Below are 24,045 nucleotides of genomic sequence, written 5' to 3'. Positions count from 1 at the left end.
GCATCAGGAAAGGGATCTGGTGTAAAACTTGTGCCAAAACCCAAAGCGGATCTGTGCTGCATCCACTGTGGTGAACCTGAACAAAACGGGAGCAGCCGCAAGACAAACAACAATGGGCGTGGTCACTTTGAGTGACAGCTAATGTGTGCTGGCTCAAAGCAGTGGCTGCTAGCTATTATGTACTCAATTGGGCTTGTTCTTTCTAAGCTTTTTATTACAAATATTTAAGATAATATGGCTAATTGTGCGGGCCGGTTAATTTTACAAATGGAACACCTAAGACATCAGTACTCCAGTATTTCTGTTGAGTGAAATTTTAAAGTTATTTAGTTTGTGTGTCAGCACCATTCAATTTAGCTTAGTTAGCAGGTATGGATAGCTTGGTGACATTAGCTCCATTACCACATACCACAGTTACTAAGGCAATATGCCGGTCATAGACTTTAATTCCCACACCCATCATCCTGTACAATAGCCATCACCAAATGTACAAACATTCATTAATCAAATACCAAAACCAAAATGAGCCTGTCAGCCTTATCTTGCATTACTAAGATGTGGAGCATTCATGCTTCATTCATTCTACACGTCACACTAGTCCTGCTCGCGTTCCACCTCTTTGCCCATTTTTGGGTTGGCTGAGTGTTACACGGAGTCAGGCACGACCAACATGGTGACATTTAGAAGAATCACCCCATTTGTGCTTCAAACCAGCTCTTCAGAAACCCTATCTGTGATAGAATGAAGAGTGTGTCCAGCATATATGCAGTTTATGATGAAAGCACATTACTGTCAAGACACAACATTAGTACAGCTTTAATTCTGACACATGATTTTATATAACTCATCACTTTACAGTCTTTTTTTTGTTGTTTGTTTTGCTTTTTTGCCATGTCAGAGGATGGATAATGAACATTTCCAAGTCAATGAATTGCTCTTCCGCTTCACTGACATCAGTCATTAAGAAATATAAATAGTAAGATGCTGTATGGAAAATCTGTCTGCAGAAGTCAGTTCTAAAAAAACAAAACAAAAAAAACAAAACAACAACTGAGTGATGCACAAAAAGAGGAGGAGTGAGGAAAGCCATCAAGACACCAATGACAACTCTGAAGGAGTTACTGGCCGCACCAGCAGTTGCACACACACACACACACACACACACACACACACACACACACACACACACACACACACACACACACACACACACACACACACACACACACACACACACACACACACACACACACACACACACACAAAGCATGTCAAATCTAGGCTTGAGTCTCCCATGTGCCTTCTTGCAAACTGTGATAGAACTGCATGTGACATCCATCAGTCATCATGAGTGTCTTGGGGACTTCCCTCACTAGTCTACACCACTCACTTTCATGGATATGCATCCTAGTGTTGTGTGCTGGGGTGTTTGGCTGGCTTGGTTTTTGTTTTTCTGTTTCTCCCACCAGGTGGTATGCATTCAGGACTGAGTGGCTGAGTATTAGGACCTCACCCTGAACACCTGAGGCTTGTTTTCACGTGCAGGTCATCAGGGCTCACAGCTGTGGTGTATTCTGTCTTGATCAGAGATTGCTGCACTTAAACCTTGAATGCACAGTGTGTGATTGCCAGAGACTCGACCTTGTGAGCAGACGTGTGAGATCGACGTCAGGAGAACAATCTCACCATTACGGACGCAGAGACCGCTCCAGGTTTGACGCCACAGTCTGTGAAGGAGGACTGGGTGAGGTCTCCCGCTCTTCAGCACACTTCCTGAGGTAATTTGGTGGAGGTAATGACAGTAGATTTGGTGTCCCTCACACCTTGTGTTATTGAGCTGTCACGTTATGCTAATTGTCTAATCAGCTTCTGCTGCAGTGGAGATTTGAACTGAGTTGTTCCGTGCCTGCAGGGTGAGAAGCTGATATATATTTAAGCCAGGAAGTGTTTGCTGATTGTGTGCACCTTTTGAGCTGTGTCTCTCTGGGTGGAGAGTGTTGGACTCACCTCATGTTTTCTTTCTTCACAGACTCGGTTTGTCGCGGCCACCTGGGGGGTGTCGGCGGGGTCCCTGGGTCCGAACTGCTGTGGCTCCGGACCGTTTGCGCTGCTGAGAGCGCGCCGTGTTTTCACCTCACCAGAACGCGGACATTTTTGGTTGTTTATCACTGCACTCATTATGATTATTAAATTCTGTTATCTTTTGAACCGTGCTCTGCTTATTTCATGCTGGATCCTGTCAAATGCTGGGTCGGTGGTTCGACCGCGTCCGACACATAACACCTAGAAAGTCATAGTTTGAAACCATGCCCATACTTGCAAAACCATAGAGGGTCCAGGTGTTATTTTAACCAATTTTCAATTAAAAACCTTTTGATTTTCAAGCTGTTTAAAAAGTTGTTTTCATTGCAAACTTTGGAGTACTTTAGTAATCCCTTGCATTTCTGTGTAACCTATAACATTGTCAAATATACCAAGCCACTGGGAGGTTTTACAGAAGAGTCAAATTGTGCTAAAGTATACAATGGATGTTTTACTGCTGTTGTTCTGCACATCACATGGTACAAGTCCAGCACATTACATCACCAAACTACTAGACCACATTTCTGAGCAACCATGAACCATGATACACCGTTACCTTCCAGGATGCATGTCTGTGAAAGTGAGAGTGGAGTTTCGTTCTGTTTTTGAGAACTGCCTAAACAACACAGATTATCATGCAATATCACAGTGCTTGCATTTATTAATGATGATGTAAATGAGTGCAAGACATATTCATTGACTTGGAAACATTCATGTGTCCACCCACTTAAGAAAACTAGCTGTGAAAGTGATGATTTGTGTTCACGGCAATACCTATATTTCATTTTTCCAATTACTTGTGGCCTCTGAAAATGGAGGGACTATATATAGAATTGGCCACAACTCCTCAGAAGTGAATGGAATGTGTTTGTTAAACATGTGCACGGCAAGCACATTTTGTTTTGACTCCATTGTGGTGGTATACAGACTCGTGCGTCACTGTCCAAATACTTATGCACCTAACTGTATTTGTTGTACACCACAGTGTGTTTCAATGTAATGAACCAGGAAATTTATAAAGTATTGTGTGATAAGACAGTAACAGTTGTGAAAGAATGTAAAAGTAACATGTGCCAACACAAAAGGAAATATTAAAGGGTTGTCAAAGGGTAAACATTGAAAAGGAAAAGCTTTTAAAAATTACACAGACTCTAATAAACATTCAGGCATGGAACCTTCTGCAGCCTTCAATTCCAAGAAATGAAGGCTGCGTTCATTTGAAAGATCAGCTGCAGAACTTAACGCCACTTTGATATTCAAATGATTGGAACATAACTCACACATTTGCACTAACCTTAACCAGAGAGTGCAGACATGAATCCATCACACTGTCATCCACCACACATGCAAACATCAGTGGTGGGTTGATTCCTGATTAAAATCCAAGTGCATTCATGCCAAAGCTGAATATCAATAATAATAAATTATTATTCCAATTGATTTTTCTTTCATGAAAAACAAACGGTGTAAACTGACTTTTGTGTCTTAGGTTGCTGCCCCTGTTGAACAAGGAGTCTTAATCAATCAATCTGGTTGGTTTTAATAGTTTTCTTGATTATATAGATCACGATGAATCAGATTCTGGTCCAACTGTATTGTGAGCAAACTGTAACATTTTGTAATTCATCAACAACATGTTGAAGCAAAGTAAAGCTGGATTGAATGATTACATTACATTTTAAAACAGCCACAGCCAAAAGATTTTTAAGTAGGGGTGACAAAGTGGGGTAGGGGGTGGGGGTCAAGCATTTCATGAAAAGTGCTATTTGACGTTTGTTTGCATTTGTGCATAATCTAAATACAGCACACACAGTAAATATTGCTCCATTTATGAAGGAGGTCATGTTATGTGTCGACGCGGGTTGAGGAGCGGACCTGTGTCAGACGGAACCCAGCGCTACAAATAACCAGAAAAGCGGTTCCAAAAACAATATATTTATTTCACCCACTGGTGCATAAAAAGTGTAAAAACAGAAATAGCATCCTTCTGGTGGAGTGAAGGCTGGCACGCTCTCCAGCGCCCAAAAGGATCGAAGCCCGGCGCTCCTGGACCCACTACCACCGCCAAACACCCCCCAGGTGGACACGACAAACCGACTCTCTGCGAAGCATAGAAGAGGTGAGGTAAGTTAGCAGTTACAACTAATATCCTTCAAAAGACACACACTATCAGCAACATATACAGGTCTGTATTTTAAGCTTTATGCAAATAAGCAGCTTCTCACAACAGGTGGAGGACCACTTGTCCGCATGCCACAGCAGTGAGAAGCGAGCTGCACAATCCTCATCACAATTCAAGTTTACTGCGTAACAAAATACCAAGTTACTATCAACAATTAGTCAAACACTTAATCACCTTTGATGTGTGCTGACAGCATGTGTTCCTCACCCTTCCTTGCTTCACGGGCTTGATGTGTCAAACCCAGGCGCGGTCCTCAGCGTCTCACAAACGAACATCACAAGGTCGAGTTCCCGGCAGTTCTGCTTGAATCACACATGACTTAAATGCAGAACGCCATCCAATTATCTGCTACAGCTGAAAGTCTTTAAGGTTGCATGTGAGCACCATTCACAGGTGCTGCACATGATGTTGATGAGGGTGAAGGATTCTTCAGCCAGCACCTTCTCCACAGACAAATCAGTTCTCATGCCACCTGGAGAGCAAAGAAAAGAAAAGAACACCAAAATATCCAGCCACACCCCCAACAGACAACAGGTCATTCGTTGTATGATAGTTAAATTTGACAAACATTATTGAAAAATTGCATCCATCTTCCTCTTCTTCATCTTATGGCTTTTCCTGCTGGGGTCGTCACAGCAGATCAATCGTTTCCATCTCACCCTGTCCTCTGTAACATACTCTGTCACACCAACCACCTGCATGTCCTCCCTCAGCACATCCATAAACCTCCTCTTTGGCCTCCCTCTTCTCCTCCTGTCTGGTGGCTCCATCCTCAGCATCCTTCTCCCTATATACCCTGGGTCCCTCCTCTGCACATGTCCAAACCATCTCAATGTCACCTCTCTGACTTTGTCTCCAAACCGTCCTGCCTGAGCTGTCCCTCTGATATGTTGATTCCTAATCTTGTCCATTCTCGTCACTCCCAATGAGAATCACATCTTCAGCTCTGCCACCTCCAGCTCTGCCTCCTGTCTTTTTGTTAGCACCACTGTCTCTAAGCCGTACAACATAGCTGGTCTCACTACTGTCTTGTAAACTTTCTACTTCACTCTTGCAGATATTCTTCAATCACAGATCACTCCTGGCACATTCCTTCACCCAATCAAAAAAAAAAAGTTCCATCCATATTTTGAAAACTGATGATTATACTTCAGAGTGGCTCCAGGTCAAGGATACATCCTGAACAGTGTTGCCACAGTTACTTTGAAAAAGTAATCCAATTACTGATTACTGATTACTCCTTGAAAAAGTAACTTAGTTACTTTACTGATTACTCAATTGTAAAAGTAACTAAGTTAGATTACTAGTTACTTTTTTAGTTACTTTTCCCAGCTGCCGATAACAACCCTCTGCCACCTCAACATGACAATACCTGTTTTGCCAAAACTCACTTTATAGTCACCCTTTCTTGACTTCAATGAAAATAAATACTTGTTTTATAAAAAGTAAAATAAACACCTCTTTCTTGACCTCATATTTAACTGTTGACAGCACTGTAACAGTAAAACTTGCAATTTCGAACCTACATTGTTTATAAATGTAACTATTAAATTCTAACATTTTTCTAACATTTAAATTCTCTCTAAACATTTTACTTGTCGAAATTATTATTATTTTAAGCAATATTAGTAGTTGTAGTAAAAAACAGCTTCAAAACTGGACCTTTAATCTAGGGGTGTTGTGAGGGGGGGAGGAAAAAAAGTATAAAAATGTCTTGCAGGTGTGCTGATCACCGCGCTTTAAGAGGTGAGGACGAGTCGAGCAGCTGCAAAAAACCGTGGATGAAAAGCTCACAGCTCGCTTAAAGTGGGCAGTTCAGTCGAACCCCGACCTCCTGCCCACGGACCAAGTTTAATGCTGCTATCGACCCACAATAAAAAATAATAGTAACGCACAGTGACATGGAGAAGTAACTTTAATCTGATTACTGATTTGGAAAGATTAACGCGTTAGATTACTCGTTACTAAAAAAAAGTGGTCAGATTAGAGTAACGCGTTAACGCGTTACCAGCATCACTGATCCTGAAAAAGTTCAAAGAATTTCTAACATCTGGAGGTTGGATACATGTTTCAGAATTTTTGCGAATTACACACAAAAATATGCAGAGGAGATGGGTCTCAGTGATGTTGCAGAACTCAAAGTATCTTGTTTGATAGGCTTGAGCACTGGGTGGTATCTTTGGGTCAACATTGCAATGGTTTTCTTCCTACCTCTCTGAAAGGAGTTTTATCATTTCTGTGGGCAATTTCGCCTCTTCATCTGAAACTCTATTTTGTGGTGCGCCTCAAGGCTTCGTCCTTGGCCCCATTTTCTTCCCACTTCATATGCTTCCCCTTTGACAATTAACTGGGCACTTTAAAGGTATTTCCTGTCGAGCCCAGTCTCATGTTTTAAAATTTTTTTTTTTAATGATACTGTTGTGAAGGTGTCGTAGCACGGACCCACAACAGGGGGCGCAAATGAACGGACAAAGAGTAAGCCAAAAGGTAACAATTTAATGTTGTGATATTACACAACGAAACGTGTCTTAATCTCACAGTCAATAAACACCAGGTGAAGTGTGGGCAGGCTCGAAGATAGAAGACGCCCGACGAGAGAGAAGCCGCGTCCCACACGGCTTCCACCACCAACGGCCTGAAGAACACCGGAGCCGCCAAGTCCCGAGTCCCCAGGTGGCCTCTGTCTTCTACTGTCGACCCTGGTACTGCTGGCAGAAAGCAGAAATATGATGTGTGAGTGTGAGTCCGCACACTCAGTAATACATAGTCCAGACACCGTTAGGAGGGAGCACCTCCACCTCCAAATCACACACACTCGTGCAGCTCCTGATCTACCACTTATCTGGGATGGGGTGCGAGGTGAAGCCGTCACTCTCACACCAAACGCCAATCCTCCAGACAAGGCAACACTTCAGGAAAACGGCTGCAATAGAAGTTCAGTTGGTTACACAATGTGTCAGTCAGCAGAGAAATTACCTTGGTTCTGGTAGTCGATTTCTCGGCGGGGAGGTGGAGTTGCAGTCCGGCTTATATGGTGGTGTAGATGAGTGACAGCTGGAGTAATGAGTGACAGCTGTCACTTCCTCTGGGTCTGGCGCCCTCTCGTGCTTGGAGCCCGCACTCCAAGCAGGGCGCCCTCTGGTGGTAGTGGGCCAGCAGTACCTCGTCTTCAGCGGCCCACACAACAGGACCCCCCCCTCAACGGGCGCCTCCTGGCGCCCGACCAGGCTTGTCCGGGTGTCGTCTGTAGAAATCGGCCAGGAGGGCCGGGTCCAGGATGAAGCTCCTCTTCACCCAGGAGCGTTCTTCAGGTCCGTACCCCTCCCAGTCCACCAGATATTGGAACCCCCGGCCCTTACGACGGACGTCCAGGAGCCTGCGGACCGTCCAAGCAGGCTCCCCGTCGATGAGCCGGGCAGGAGGCGGCGTAGGTCCAGGTGCACAAAGGGGCGAGGTGTGGTGTGGCTTAATACGGGACACGTGGAAGACAGGGTGGATCCGCAGTGAAGCCGGGAGTCGGAGCTTCACTGCGGCTGGGTTGATGATCTTGAGGATGGGGAATGGTCCGATGTACCTGTCCTTTAATTTGGGTGAGTCCACACAGAGGGGGATGTCCTTTGTTGACAGCCACACCTCCTGCCCGGGCTGGTACGTGGGGGCCGGGGAACGTCGGCGGTCCGCATGGGTCTTGGCCCTCGTCCGGGCCTTTAACAGGGCAGAGCGGGCGGTCCGCCACACCCGGCGGCACCTCCTGAGGTGGGCCTGGACCGAGGGCACACCGACCTCTCCCTCCACCAGTGGGAACAATGGGGGCTGGAACCCCAAACATGCCTCAAAAGGGGAGAGGCCGGTAGCAGACGAGACTTGGCTGTTATGGGCATACTCGATCCAGGCCAGATGGTGACTCCAGGCCGCCGGGTGCGCGGAGGTGACGCAGCGAAGGGCCTGTTCCAACTCCTGGTTAGCCCGCTCTGCCTGGCCGTTGGTCTGGGGGTGGTACCCGGACGAGAGACTCACGGTGGCCCCCAGCTCCTTACAGAAACTCCTCCACACCTGCAAAGAGAACTGGGGACCACGATCTGATACAATGTCCGATGGTATCCCATGCAGCCGCATGACGTGGTGGACCAGGAGGTCTGCCGTCTCCTGGGCTGTCGGGAGCTTCGGGAGGGCCACGAAGTGGGCCGCCTTGGAGAACCGGTCCACTATCGTGAGAATAACGGTGTTGCCCTGGGACGGCGGGAGGCCCGTGATGAAGTCCAGGCCGATGTGAGACCAGGGGCGATGAGGCACTGGCAGGGGTTGGAGGAGTCCCGTCGTCCTCCGATGGTCTGCCTTGCCCCTGGCGCAGATGGTACAGGCCTGGACGTAGTCCCGGACGTCGGTTTCCAGGGACGCCCACCAGAAGCGCTGCTGGACTACTGCCACGGTCCTACGCACTCCGGGATGACAGGAGAGCTTGGACCCGTGACAGAAGTCCAATACGGCAGCTCTTGCCTCTGGTGGGACGTACAGTTTGTTCTTGGGGCCAGTCCCCGGGTCCGGGCTCCTTGTCAGGGCCTCCCGGATGGTCTTCTCCACGTCCCAGGTGAGGGTGGCCACGACAGTGGACTCGGGGATGATGGTCTCGGTGGGGTTCGACAGCCCCGCTTTGGCTTCTTCTTCGTGCACCCGGGACAATGCATCTGGTTTTTGGTTCTTGGTCCCGGGGCGATACGTGATCCGGAAGTCAAAGCGCCCGAAGAACAGAGACCAGCGGGCTTGCCTGGGGTTCAGCCGTTTGGCGGTCCGGATGTACTCCAGGTTCCGATGGTCAGTGAAAACCGTGAAGGGCAACGATGCCCCCTCCAGCAGGTGTCTCCACTCTTCAAGAGCCTCCTTCACCGCAAGAAGTTCCCGATTGCCGACGTCATAGTTCCGTTCAGCCGGGGTCAACCTGCGGGAATAAAAGGCACAAGGATGGAGGACTTTATCCGCCTCCACGCTCTGGGACAGCACGGCTCCTATCCCTGAGTCAGAGGCGTCCACCTCTACTATGTACTGGCGATCAGGATCAGGCTGCACCAGAACTGGTGCAGTCGAGAACCGGCGTTTCAACTCCTGGAACGCGGCTTCACACCGATCCGACCATGGCGAAGGGGACCTTGGTGGAGGTCAGGGCAGTCAGGGGGCTAACTACCTGACTGTACCCCTTAATGAACCTCCTGTAGAAATTTGCAAAGCCTAGGAACTGCTGTAGTTTCCTGCGGCTTGTTGGTTGGGGCCAATCTCTCACCGCCGCAACCTTAGCCGGATCAGGGGCGACGGAGTCGGAGGAGATGATGAACCCCAGGAAGGACAAAGAAGTGCGGTGGAACTCGCACTTCTCGCCCTTCACAAACAGCCGGTTCTCCAACAACCGCTGTAGGACCTGACGTACATGCTGGACATGGGTCTCAGGGTCCGGGGAAAAGATGAGTATATCGTCCAGATATACGAAGACGAACCGATGCAGGAAGTCCCGCAAGACGTCGTTAACCAAAGCTTGGAACGTCGCGGGGGCGTTAGTGAGGCCGAACGGCATGACCTGGTACTCAAAATGACCTAACGGGGTGTTGAATGCCGTCTTCCATTCGTCTCCCTTCCGGATCCGAACCAGGTGGTACGCGTTTCTAAGATCCAATTTTGTGAAAATTTGGGCTCCATGCAGGGGCGTGAACACTGAATCTAACAGAGGTAACGGGTATCGGTTGCGAACCGTGATCTCGTTCAGCCCTCTGTAATCGATGCATGGACGGAGTCCGCCGTCTTTCTTGCCCACAAAAAAGAAACCAGCACCCATCGGGGAGGTGGAGTTCCGGATCAGCCCGGCAGCTAAGGAGTCCCGGATGTAGGTCTCCATTGATTCGCGTTCCGGACATGAGAGGTTGTACAGCCTGCTGGACGGGTACTCAGCGCCCGGGACCAAATCGATGGCACAATCATACGGTCGGTGCGGGGGAAGAGTGAGTGCCAGATCTTTGCTGAAAACGTCAGCAAGATCGTGGTACTCCTTTGGCACCGCCGATAGATTGGGGGGAACTTTGACCTCCTCATTAGCCGTAGTGCCGGGAGGAACCGAGGATCCTAAGCACTCCCGGTGGCAGGTTTCGCTCCACTGCGTCACAACCCCAGACGGCCAATCAATCCGGGGATTGTGCTTCACCATCCATGGAAAGCCCAAAATCACTCGGGAGGTAGAAGGTGTTACATGGAACACTATCTCCTCCCTGTGATTCCCAGACACAACCAAAGTCACTGGTTGTGTCTGATGTGTGATTAATGGAAGCAGGGTGCCATCTAGTGCTCGCACCTGCAATGGTGCCGGCAGAGCCACCAGAGGGAGCCCTACTTCCTTTACCCATCTGCTGTCCAGCAGATTCCCTTCAGACCCTGTGTCTATCAGTGCTGGGGCATGAAGGGTTAAATCCCCACAAAGGATTGTTACTGGGAGTCGTGCAGATTTGCGGGGTTTCCCGCGTGCGTGTTATGACCCACCCTTAGCCCAGTTTCTAAGGACGGGCGTTGTTGTTTGACCGTTTTAGGGCAGTCCCTCTGCATGTGCTCGCAAGAGCCGCAGACGAAACACTCCCCGTGGGCCAGCCTCCTTTGTCTGATGTTTGATTTTAATTTAGCCCTACTCGTGTCCCTAGCCTCCTCAGCAGGGGGAGCTGTAGCCACACGGAGCTCTCTGGCAGTGAAGCGTGGGGACGACGTCACCTTGTCGGAACCGGAAGGGGGAGGGACGACTAGTGCCCGGTCATGCCTCCCGGCCTGCTCCCGACGATGCTCGCTTAAACGGTTGTCTAAACGTATAACCAAATCGATCAGCCCGTCAAATTCCCGCGGTTCCTCCTTGGCCAGTAGGTGCTCCTTGAGGACCGGGGACAGTCCATTTACAAAGGCGGCGCGGAGCGCAACGTTATTCCAGCCGGACCTCGCTGCCGCGATGCGGAAGCCGACTGCATACTCGGCTGCGCTACGACGCCCCTGTCTCATCGACAGCAGCACGTTCGAAGCGGTCTCGCCTCTGTTGGGATGATCAAACACTTGTTTGAATTCCCGTACAAACCCAGCATAAGACGTTAGGAGCCGTGAATTCTGCTCCCAAAGCGCCGTAGCCCATGCGCGTGCCTCTCCTCGAAGCAAATTAATAACATAAGCCACCCGGCTAGCGTCTGATGCGTACATGACGGGGCGCTGTGAAAAGACGAGCGAACACTGCATGAGGAAGTCCGCGCACGTCTCGACACAGCCCCCGTACGGTTCCGGAGGGCTTATGTATGCTTCAGGGGACGGTGGGGGGGTTCGTTGAACGACCAGTGGAACGTCTAATACGGGCCCAGGACCAGCCAGAGGAGCGGCTGCAGCAGCGCCCTGATCGCGCGCTTCCACCCTGGCGGTGAGAGCCTCCACCCTCCGATTAAGGAGGACACTCTGCTCGGTCACTAATTCTAACCGGGCCTTGAAGGCGGTTAAGATCTGCTGCAGCTCACTCAACCCGCCTCCCGCTGACGCCTGCGCTCCTGGCTCTTCCATTGGCCGTTCAAGCTGGAGTTGACGCCCCTCGGAGTCCATGACGATGGCCGAGAAATCCTGTTGTGAAGGTGTCGTAGCACGGACCCACAACAGGGGGCGCAAATGAACGGACAAAGAGTAAGCCAAAAGGTAACAATTTAATGCTGTGATATTACACAACGAAACGTGTCTTAATCTCACAGTCAATAAACACCAGGTGAAGTGTGGGCAGGCTCGAAGATAGAAGACGCCCGACGAGAGAGAAGCCGCGTCCCACACGGCTTCCACCACCAATGGCCTGAAGAACACCGGAGCCGCCAAGTCCCGAGTCCCCAGGTGGCCTCTGTCTTCGACTGTCGACCCTGGTACTGCTGGCAGAAAGCAGAAATATGATGTGTGAGTGTGAGTCCGCACACTCAGTAATACATAGTCCAGACACCGTTAGGAGGGAGCACCTCCACCTCCAAATCACACACACTCGTGCAGCTCCTGATCTACCACTTATCTGGGATGGGGTGCGAGGTGAAGCCGTCACTCTCACACCAAACGCCAATCCTCCAGACAAGGCAACACTTCAGGAAAACGGCTGCAATAGAAGTTCAGTTGGTTACACAATGTGTCAGTCAGCAGAGAAATTACCTTGGTTCTGGTAGTCGATTTCTCGGCGGGGAGGTGGAGTTGCAGTCCGGCTTATATGGTGGTGTAGATGAGTGACAGCTGGAGTAATGAGTGACAGCTGTCACTTCCTCTGGGTCTGGCGCCCTCTCGTGCTTGGAGCCCGCACTCCAAGCAGGGCGCCCTCTGGTGGTAGTGGGCCAGCAGTACCTCCTCTTCAGCGGCCCACACAACAGATACTGCCAGGAAATACAGTCACTATTTTTAACCCTAACCATAACCCCAACAGTGCCCCCCCCCCTCGTATCACCATCAAATTTCATCATATCATCACAAAATAATTGTGTGATACTGCCATGACAATGTAACACATTTTGTGACTATATCGCAAATTAATAGATTTAATCACTTATTGTGACGCCATCACAAACTTGCTGTGACATTGGGTTGTTCCTGTAACTGTCAAGTGGGTGATAATTAATTGCATTTCTCATTTAAACCACAAAACACAGCTAAATTGACAGCCTTAATTAAATGTCAAGATGTGATACATTAGATGGCTGCTAATTTCTAAATGATTAATGTTAAAAAGGACACAAAAACAAACAAAGAAACAAAAACAGACAATGTAGTTTGTGAAGATGCTTGTGAAGCTACTAAACTCTGAAACTCTATCCCTTGGGTTTTAAGATCAGTGAACATAGAAAAACCTTTAAAACACTTCCTTCAAGAGTGACTTGTTTAAAATAGACTGTGGAATATATTTGATCTTATCATTTCATTCTTATTTTTATTACGCAGGCTTTATTTATCTTCTTTTTGAGGCACTGTGACATATTTGTTCTTGAAAAGTGTGATATAAGTAAATTACTTACAGTCATGAAAAATGAGCAAATAAAGATAAAAAAAAAATCAAATGTGTGTTAGTGCTGAATTATGATGGCTAATCAATTATTTAGAGGAGATTTTGGTCTTCATTTGACCTAAAAAGGACAAGCATCACATCAGTGAATACTGACTGATGTCCAAAATGGTATCCCTGGTCACACTGTAAGAAATACTATAAATGGGAACGTGTAGCATGTTGTTATGGTGCTGTGCTCTGAAAATGTTCCTCAAAAGAACTATGGGTTTGGCACAAACATCAAACCGTCATGGTCAGTGCTCACAACAATCACCACTGTGAGAGAACAAACATGAAGGTCGCAATAGTTAATGCAATCAGGACTCACTATGCTGGGACCCACACACAAATCTTACCCACATCACACCCAACCCACTGAGTTGTGAGCACACAATATGTCACATACATTACATGTTGGTAAGCCCTGGTCAGGCTCAGTGACATGAAAAAAATGAGGCCGCCAGGCATGTGGCATCTACAGAGCCCTCTATAAGAACTAGAGAGCGCACTTCCTATACTGCTTCTATAGTACGAATGTACCTGTAAGGAGCAGGCAAAAGATGATGCAAAGTGCCCGGATGTGAAAGGTTGCATAGACAATTTAATTGTGGGAGTAACAATACAAGTGTTAACTGTGATAATAAAGCCACGAAAAAGCGAATCACACGTACATACATATTCACACTCTTTGCTCAATACTTTGTTGATGCACCTTTGGCAGCAATTACAGCCTCAGGTCTTCTTGAATATGATGACACAAGCTTGGTGCACCTATCTTTGGGAAGTTCTGCCCATTCCTCTTTGCAGCACCTCTCAAGCTCCATCAGGTTGGATGGGGATCGTCGGTGCACAGCCATTTTCAGATCTCTCTAGAGATGTTCAATCAGATTCAGGTCTGGGCTCTGGCTGGGCCATTCAACGACATTCACAGAGTTGTCCTGAAGCCACTCCTTTGATATCTTGGCTGTGTGCTTAGGGTCATTGTCGTGCTGAAAGATGAACTGTCGCCCCAGTCTGAGGTCAAGAGCTTTCTGTAGGAGGTTTTCATCCAGGATGTCTCTGTACATTGCTGTATTCATCTTTCCCTCAATCCTGACTAGTCTCCCAGTTCCTGCCACTGAAAAACATCCCCACAGCATGATGCTGCCACCACCAAGCTTCACTGTAGGGCTGGTACCTCATTTCCTTTGAACATGACGCCTGGCATTCATGCCAAAGAGTTCAGTCTTTATCTTATCAGACCAGAGAATTTTGTTTCTCATAGTCTGAGAGTCCTTCAAGTGCCTTTTGGCAGACTCCAGGTAGGCTGCCATGTGCCTTTTACTAGTGGCTTCTGTCTGGCCACTCTACCATACAGGCCTGATTGGTGAATTGCTGCAGAGATGGTTGTCCTTCTGGAAGGTTCTTCTCTCTCCACAGAGGAATGCTGGAGCTCTGACACAGTGACCATTGGGTTCTTGGTCACCTCCCTGACTAAGGCCCTCCTCCCATGATTGCTCAGTTTAGACGGGCGGCCCCCTCTAGGAAAAGTCCTGGTGGATCTGAACTTCTTCCATTTATGGATGATGGAAGCCACTGTGCTCATTGGGACTTAAAAGCATCAGAAAAGTTTCTGTACTCTTCCCCAGATTTGTGCCTCAAGACAATCCTGTCTCAGAGGTCTATAGACAGTTCCTTTGACTTCATGACTGGTTTGTGCTCTGACAGGCACTGTCAACTGTGGGACCTTATATGTAGGCGGGTGTGTGTCTTTCCAAATCATGTACAATCAACTGAATTTACCCCAGGTGGACTCAAGCTGCAGAAACATCTCAAGGATGATCAGTGGAAACAGGATGCACCTGAGCTCAATTTTGAGCTGCATTGCAAAGGCTTTCTGTGTAGGCTCTCAGTTGTACAGGTGGTTTCCATAGTAGAGAAGCTTGAATCTTCGACTGGACTGGGTTGCTTGACATGAGGACGTTTCGCTTCAAATCGCAGAAGCTTCCTCAGCTAAAATTCTTGCTCTGGTAGTCTGACTTCTGTCTTGACTCTTGTAGAGAAGAATATAATCTATTAACCTATAAAGAATAGAATCTATTTTTTTTTAGAATCTAGTTTCTCTACTATTGCAAAGGCTGTGAATACTTATGGACATGTGATTTATTTGTTGTTTTATATATATATATATATATATATATATATATATATATATATATATATATATATATATATATATATATATATATATATATATATATATATATATATATATATGCAAAAATCTCAACAAAAACTTTTTTCACATTATCATTATGGGGTATTCTCTGATTCCTACATCTATAACAAGTACAGCCCTCAGGTAGTTTAGCTGTATTTTGCAGCAGGAAGCTTACAGCCATGTTGTTATTGTTTAAACTGTGAAAAATGGCAGCGCCATGTCCTTGCAGGTGCGTGAGACTGGCTGACATATATAGGCATCTGTGGTGCCAACAAATCCCCCCTCTCAAACGTGGCTCGAGAAAGGAGGTGCAGTTTCTGTGAGGTGGTGTTATACAACATTTTCTGGTTTTTGGTTGGACACCCTGGCCAGAGACCAGTTTGCCTGTAGACACGCCACAGGTGGCCCCCAAGAAAGTCCCTGTCAGGTTCACAGTGGCACACAAGTCAGTCTATCAGGACAAGGCAGAAATCCTTAGGGGTGGGGGGTGGGGGGGGGTATCCCAGGAGGACTTGGAGGATGTGGCTTTGAGTCTAATGCAAATATGGATGCTGGTCACACACCTGCTCTTTAACATGGAATGACCCAATGATTTAATCTAAAAGTTTGGGTAGCATGCATCGTGGCCACCTAAATCGAAGGGTTGCACTGGCCCCTCTGGCCACCCTTCTGGATCCACCTATGACAGTTACTAAACATTGCATTACAAAAATGTGGTGAAGAAGGAGTTAATAGTGCTGCAGTGTTTATAGAGATTTAAACCCTGATTATACTGTAAGGGGTGAAATTATCCTCGAAATGTGACGAAAAAATCCGACATAAAATGTCTCTAAAAGAAAATATTTGTTTTCAAAGATCCCACATATTTCTAAATGACGTGTATTTTGAATGTAGAAAGCTGATGGAGACTGAAAAAAATAACCCGATGGGTAAATATTTATAACATCGACTACAGTTTGATTAAAAAAAATGTTTAAGGAGCAGTTAAACGGGACGTTTGCTTCAAAACACCACGTCCCGAACACGATCAGCGGCTCCACGTTTACGCGTGGCGCATCCATGTGACTGAAGCGCACAGCAACAATTACTCTGAACGTGTAGAAAATGGGAGACTTGGACAAATGTGACAAATTATATGACTGTAGGTCTGCTAAGATTACACTTTTAAATGATATCTAATGCTCACCGAGGCGTTTTTTGTTACTGGACAGGATGAGGCGCAATTTGGACAGTTTTTCATTACGCAGATTTACATTTAAATTAAACGTACTCAAGTTAAGCTTGTAAAATGAGAGCTGAAATCATTCTGGCACTATCTGAAACTAAAACTCTTTTAACTTACCAGATTGCTGAGTAGGATCTCCCTTTACGTGTCACTGCAGGTGTCAGTGCGCTGCGCTTTGCTCCAGGACAGCCGGCTGTCAGCCAAAAAACGTGACCGCGATCATTCCCTCCGTTTTCTCATAAATATTTCACGGGAAGAGGGGTGGGGGTCCGGGGAGTGGGGGGAAGCCCTCCACGGCTGCACGCGCAGCGCGCACAGTCACAAGTCAGGTAACATCACAGTTGGCGGGTGATCATGGGGGTGGGGGGGTGAGGGATGTTGCGCCGAATTTCGCACTCCGAGCTGCGTGTGCTCTACGACTGTCCGCTGTGACGCTGCAGAGACTTTGCACAGCTGTCCCGCACGCCACGCGACCAAAAACTACGCTGCAGGAGGAGAGGAGAGGAGATGAGATGAGATGAGAGGAGATGAGATGAGATGAGCGGAGAGGAGAGGAGAGGAGAGGAGAGGAGAGGAGAGGAGAGGAGAGGAGAGGAGGAGAGGAGAGGAGAGGAGAGGAGAGGAGAGGAGAGGAGAGGAGAGGAGAGGAGAGGAGATGAGCGGAGAGGAGAGGAGAGGAGAGGAGAGGAGAGGAGAGGAGAGGAGAGGAGAGGAAAGGAGAGGAGAGGAGAGGAGCGGAGAGGAGAGGAGAGGAGAGGAGCGGAGAGGAGAAGAAAGGAGAGGAAAGGAGAGGAGAAGAGAGGAGAGGAAAGGAGAGGAGATGAGATGAGATAGGAGATGAGCGGAGAGGAGAAGAGAGGATTGAAAAGGAGAGGAGAGGAGAGGAGAAGAGAGGAGAGGAAAGGAAAGGAGAGGAGAAGAGAGGAAAGGAGAGGAGAGGAGAGGAGAGGAGAGGAGAGGAGAGGAGAGGAGAGGAGAGGAGAGGAGAGGAGAGGAGAGGAGAGGGGAGCAGTTTTTTGAGAAGGAGGAGGAGATAGTGAATGGGATGATGGGGAAGAGGGGGAGGAAGAGAGGAGGACTGTGATGGGCTCTTCACAAGGACGACCTGAGACTCCTCAAGGGTGAACATACTGTGCAGCAATTCAAAGAGATTTCCCAATCTCTCTCTCTCTCTCTCTCTCTCTCTCTCTCTCTCTCTCTCTCTCTCTTTGTCTGTCTGCCTGTCTCTCTATCTCTCTCTGTCTGTCTCTCTCTACCTCTTTCTCTCGTGTTGCACATTACACATACTTCATATGGTCACCATCAAAAGAAAAAGTAGACAGAGGGCTTGATAACATCAATTCTGCAACTTTCATCCCCCCCTCTCTCTTTCATTTCAGTGGAGCTTTACTGACATGGGAAACATACGAGGTCTGTCCAAAAAGTATCAGACCTTTTTATTTTTTTTAAAAACTATATGGATTTGAATCACGTGTGATTGCATCAGCCAAGCTTGAACCTTCGTGTGCATGCGTGAGTTTTTTCACGCCTGTCGGTTGCATCATTCACCTGTGAGCAGGCTTTGTGTGAGCACTGATCCACCCCCCTTGTCGGATTTTTATTGCAAATAAATGTCTGAACGATTTGGAGCTTTGCTGCAACAATTTTTTTCCAGAAACTGTGAGAGACCTCCAGGTGGACACCATTCGCAAAATTAATATGGCTTTCAGGGACGATTTTGTGGGGATTCCATAGATTAAGGAGTGCTCCAGATGGTTTAAAGACCACCCACAGCTGCTGAGAGCGGGCCGCGCTCCGAGCGCCAATCGACAGGCTCAAACCCTGCTGAAACAACCAGATCATTTCCAACATGAAGGCTTTGTTGATCTGGGATGGCGTCTGACTTTCACAAAAAGGCAGAAGGCGTGGACATCAGCACTTTTTCGGCACATTCTACTGTTACAGGAGTTTTTTTCATGGAAAGAGAAGCGGAGGATTGCGCCACCGTGCCGCTCATGGCGCGGGACAAAACCACCTCCATGTTGGTCTCACAAGACGGCTTCCGGTTGCTTTTCAGTCGTGTGAATATCCGAGAAATTGAGCATGAGCTGGACATGCCCCAACATGTCCTGTGAGGCTTCATCACGGCATTGCTTTGCGCCATGCGGCTCCGCCGCGACGCGCGGAGTTCCTTCGCTCCTCTTTCCATGACAAAAACTCCTGTAACAATGGAATGTGCTGTTCATTTCTAAACTGGATGCTGTCTTGATCCGGTATGTCATCTGACTAGCACAGGAATTGTGAAAAGACATGGACATCAGCACTTTTTCGGCACATTGAGACAGATGTGCGGAGGAATTCCGCGCGTCAGGACGGAGCCGCATGGCGCAAAGCAACGCCGTGATGAAGCCTCACAGGACATGTTGGGGCATGTTCAGCTCATGCTCAATTTCTCAGATATTCACACGACTGAAAAGCAACCGGAAGCTGTCCTGTGAGACCAACGCGGAGGTGGTTTTGTCCCGCACCATGAGCGGCACGGTGGGAGATTCCTCCACTTCTTTTTCCATGAAAAAAACTCCTGTAACAGTGGAATGTGCCAAAAAAGTGCTGATGTCCACGCCTTCTGCCTTTTTGTGAAAGTCAGACGACATCCCGGATCAACAAAGCCTTCACATTGGAAATGATCTGGTTGTTTCAGCAGGGTTTGAGCCTGTCGATCGGCGCTCGGAGCGCGGCGCGCTCTCAGCAGCTGTGGGCGGTCTTTAAACCGGCTGGAGCACTCCTTAATCTGTATAATCCCCATAAAATCGTCCCCGAAAGCCATATTAATTTTCCGAATGGTTACCACCTGGAGGTCTCTCACAGTTTCTGGAAAAAATTGATGCAGCAAAGCTCCAAATCATTCAGACATTTATTCGCAATAAAAATCTGATGAGAGGGGTGGACCAGTGCTCACACAAAGCCTGCTCACAGGCGAATGACGCAACCGACAGGCGTGAAAAAACTCACGCATGTGCACGAAGGTTCAAGCTTGGCTGATGCAATTACACATGATTCAAATCCATATGGTTTTTGCAAAAAATAAAAAGGTCCGATACTTTTTGGACAGAACTCGTACGTATACATTGTCAAAGCAAGTGTTACAAAATAAAAATTAAGAAGATGCACATACAGTTAACAATATTCTACAGTAAATATATGTGTAAACAGGAGATGCAGGATTGAAATAATAATAAAAATTGTGCTTTCAGTGTAAAAGTATACTATCCTACACTGAAAAAAGTGAAACACAGTGCACTTCATTCAAAGTACTTATTTACATTGGTCTAATGGAAAATTGTGGTTTCTAGTTTAAATCTGCTGGAATCACTTTACAAATCCTAAATATACATTGTGATAAACTAAAGAAATTAGCTGTAACAAATTACATCAATTTTTTTAAGTTGATCCAAAGTAGCATTTTTTTTTCAGTGTATAAAATGTCTTATATTATACATAGATAAAGTGGCACAGCAGTTCAGTCTCCTGTTTTGGGTTTACGGTGGTTTATGTCCGTTGCTCCTTCTTTTTGTGTCACAGCGGCTCACAAACCTAGCTGTGTTAACACATTGTTGTATCTTCACCCAACAGATACAAAAGTTTGTCGATGTTGGTCATGCTCTCAAAGTGTTTTTGGGTGTTTGTGATCTGTGGGAAGTACGTGTCTCTGATGTGTTGGTACAGCGGGCAGGTGGTTAGGAACTGCAGTTCAGTATCCACCTCGTGTTGTGAGCAGTGGGTGCATCATCTGGATTCTCTGGGGAGCCAGGTCTGTCTGTGGCAGCCTTTCTCCACGGCGAGGCTGTGCTCACTGAGTCTGTACATGGTCAAGGATTTCCTGAGCTTTGGGTTAGGCACAGTGTTCAGGTATTCTGCCACAGAGTAGACTGTCTCTCTCTCTCTCTCTTTCTGTCCTGCGCAGGAGGAGTCCTCTCCCATGTCACACATGACTTCCGCAAGATGTGGGACAGGTGATTTTTGGCCCAGTGTTGTCATATGGCTGTGTGGTACAGATTGGCATTGCCATCCATATGCTGCCAGGTGTGTGCAGAGTTCAAGGTCACCCTGTGTGAGAGGTGGGACCTTGACAAGTGATAAGGTGCTTCCATAGGGCTGTAAATGATTGTGGTGGACAAATACAGGTGAAGGGGATGTGTTAGGAAAAGAAATGAACACCAGTGGGGTCTGAGGAGAGCCAGGCTCTGTGCTGTCAGCTGTTTACATCAGCTGTCACAGTGGAGGGTTTGCGAAACATCGTCTCATAATTTAAAGGGGTCATATTGAGCAAAAATTGATGTAATCTGCCGTCTAAAGTTAAATGTGAGTGGGGTGTTACAACCTCAAATGAGAAGAAGTTGGAACAGTGTGAAAAATGCAAATTTGCACAAAACAAAAATTCAGTGATTCTTACATTTACTTCTATTTCAGTCTGAAAAAAGTTTGTTTTATTTACATGACTTAAATATACTCAACAAAAATATAAACGCAACACTTTTGGTTTTGCTCCAATTTTGTATGAGATGAACTCAAAGATCTAAAACTTTTTCCACATACACAATATCACCATTTCCCTCAAATATTGTTCACAAATAGTGAGCACTTCTCCTTTGCTGAGATAATCCATCCCACCTCACAGGTGTGCCATATCAAGATGCTGATTAGACACCATGATTAGTGCACAGGTGTGCCTTAGACTGCCCACAATAAAAGGCCACTCTGAAAGGTGCATTTTATGCCACAAATGGATGTAGACACTCCCTCAAGTAATCATTTGCATATAAAACCTGTCTGTGTGTGGTGTTCCACAACCAGACTTGTTTCCTCACACGGGTCACGGAGAACAACACATCAAACAAATAAACAGTGCAGAAGAAAAGCAATTTTACCAAAAGTGAAATTGAGACAGTCATTGAAACAGTGGAGAAAAGGTAATATGTTTCCTTTTGGCATCTCAAACAAAAGAAAAGACACAAATAAGGAAAAAAATAAAATAAAGAGAGGAATCAACAAAATAAATAAACAAATCACAATATAAAAAAAGGAGTAGCAATTACAGTGAATTTTGTGAATGTGTGTTTGTGTGTGTGTGTGTGTGTGTGTGTGTGTGTGTAGCCCACCTTCACATTGCACTGAGCTCCTTCCCCCTCAGAAGTCTATAGCCACCTCTTTTCAAACAAACATTAAGTCCCCTGTGCAGGAACCTTGAAAACAGAAACCTTTTTCAGCTTTGAACTGTGAGTAAAAACACTTACTTGCTAATGGAAAGCATCAGCCCCACGCCGCATACCGTATGTGTGTCACTAAAACAAAGACACAAAAACACATCTCAACATGCACAAATGTGACTGGAGAGCAAATAAAATGTTGAAATATTTTTTAACAGTTATAATTAATTATAATAAAAAAATAATAGCTTTTTATAAATTATATACATTCTCTAAATGTACTGAATTGATTTGAATTTTCATTTGTTATTAATATCAGTTTACATACACCTTGGCTAAAAACTTTGCACAAATGCAGTCTATCCCATAAGCTAAAACAGTATAATTCCTTCAATTCCTGGAATCTTTTATAATCTTCCATGCTATATAAAGAGGCCTCACCTTGGTACGTGTAATCTGATCACCCACTGAAAAATCTGACATTGTGAATAAAAACTGAAATATCAACTTGCTGTACGCAGCTATGATGTGTCATCAATACAGGGAGTCAAAAAATTATCATTCTACAATAGATTTTGTTTAAAAATCTCATCGGAAACTGCTAAGGCTAGTAGCTCACTGATGCATGACTGGTGGAGAGGAGGTGAAGACGCAACATCATGCAAAAGTCAATTACTTTCTCATGTGGAATCTCATTGAAATGGCCCGCTCGACACGTGCACATAGTGGCCGACTACCTGCTGAATGCTGCCTGGAGTGACGGTCAAAATAAGCCACTGGCAGTGCTGCACAGCGCACGTGTGAAAGTCAAGTGTCACTGTCACGGCCTTTGTAGGTGCAAGGATTTGTGTATGAATACACATGGCACACTTGTTCAGTGCCACTGATGTGGCTGAGATGACCACACATTTGTGCACATAGTGCTCAGGATGGATGTGGACTATTACATAGTTATTATGTGAAAGAGGCTGTGAAAAATTCCAGACTTTAGGCAGAAAAAGCACTGAAAATATTAAATAAATAATAATAAACAACTGAAGAAAAGCATGAACAACCACTTATGGACTTACACAATGATGTCCACTGAGCTGCGTCTCTCAAGTTCCATTAACATCCTCACAGACAATGAAAATTAAACAATAAATTTGGATCGCCCCATCCACATTCTCCACACAGGTGAAGTCCACTGTCCCTGCATCTGGCCAGCAGCATTAGATTGCGGTCCTCAGACAAATAAATAAATTCAATTCAATTCAATTCAATTTTTTTTTATATAGCGCCAAATCACAACAAACAGTTGCCCCAAGGCGCTTTATATTGTAAGGCAAGGCCATACAATAATGATGTAAAACCCCAACGGTCAAAACGACCCCCTGTGAGCAAGCACTTGGCTACAGTGGGAAGGAAAAACTCCCTTTTAACAGGAAGAAACCTCCAGCAGAACCAGGCTCAGGGAGGGGCAGTCTTCTGCTGGGACTGGTTGGGGCTGAGGGAGAGAACCAGGAAAAAGACATGCTGTGGAGGGGAGCAGAGATCGATCACTAATGATTAAATGCAGAGTGGTGCATACAGAGCAAAAAGAGAAAGAAACAGTGCATCATGGGAACCCCCCAGCAGTCTACGTCTATAGCAGCATAACTAAGGGATGGTTCAGGGTCACCTGATCCAGCCCTAACTATAAGCTTTAGCAAAAAGGAAAGTTTTAAGCCTAATCTTAAAAGTAGAGAGGGTGTCTGTCTCCCTGATCTGAATTGGGAGCTGGTTCCACAGGAGAGGAGCCTGAAAGCTGAAGGCTCTGCCTCCCATTCTACTCTTACAAACCCTAGGAACTACAAGTAAGCCTGCAGTCTGAGAGCGAAGCGCTCTATTGGGGTGATATGGTACTACGAGGTCCCTAAGATAAGATGGGACCTGATTATTCAAAACCTTATAAGTAAGAAGAAGAATTTTAAATTCTATTCTAGAATTAACAGGAAGCCAATGAAGAGAGGCCAATATGGGTGAGATATGCTCTCTCCTTCTAGTCCCCGTCAGCACTCTAGCTGCAGCATTTTGAATTAACTGAAGGCTTTTTAGGGAACTTTTAGGACAACCTGATAATAATGAATTACAATA

General features: G+C 46.4%; 1 protein-coding gene across 1 annotated transcript in view; it reads right to left on the bottom strand.

The window, feature by feature from the left end:
* Positions 1–17,102, bottom strand: part of LOC117506962 (G-protein coupled receptor 22) — a 131,089-nt gene extending 113,987 nt beyond the window's left edge. The window contains exon 1 of the mRNA XM_034166637.1: positions 16,862–17,102. The gene's annotated coding sequence lies outside the window, so the exon portion shown is untranslated. The remainder of the gene's footprint in view (positions 1–16,861) is intronic.
* Between the last annotated feature and the right edge of the window lie 6,943 nt (positions 17,103–24,045).

This window comes from Thalassophryne amazonica, chromosome 3 (assembly GCF_902500255.1).
Source record: "Thalassophryne amazonica chromosome 3, fThaAma1.1, whole genome shotgun sequence".
NCBI classification, from domain to species: Eukaryota; Metazoa; Chordata; class Actinopteri; order Batrachoidiformes; family Batrachoididae; genus Thalassophryne; species Thalassophryne amazonica.
The sequence above is the reverse complement of the archived record's forward strand: the minus strand, read 5'-3'. Positions and strand labels throughout refer to the sequence as shown.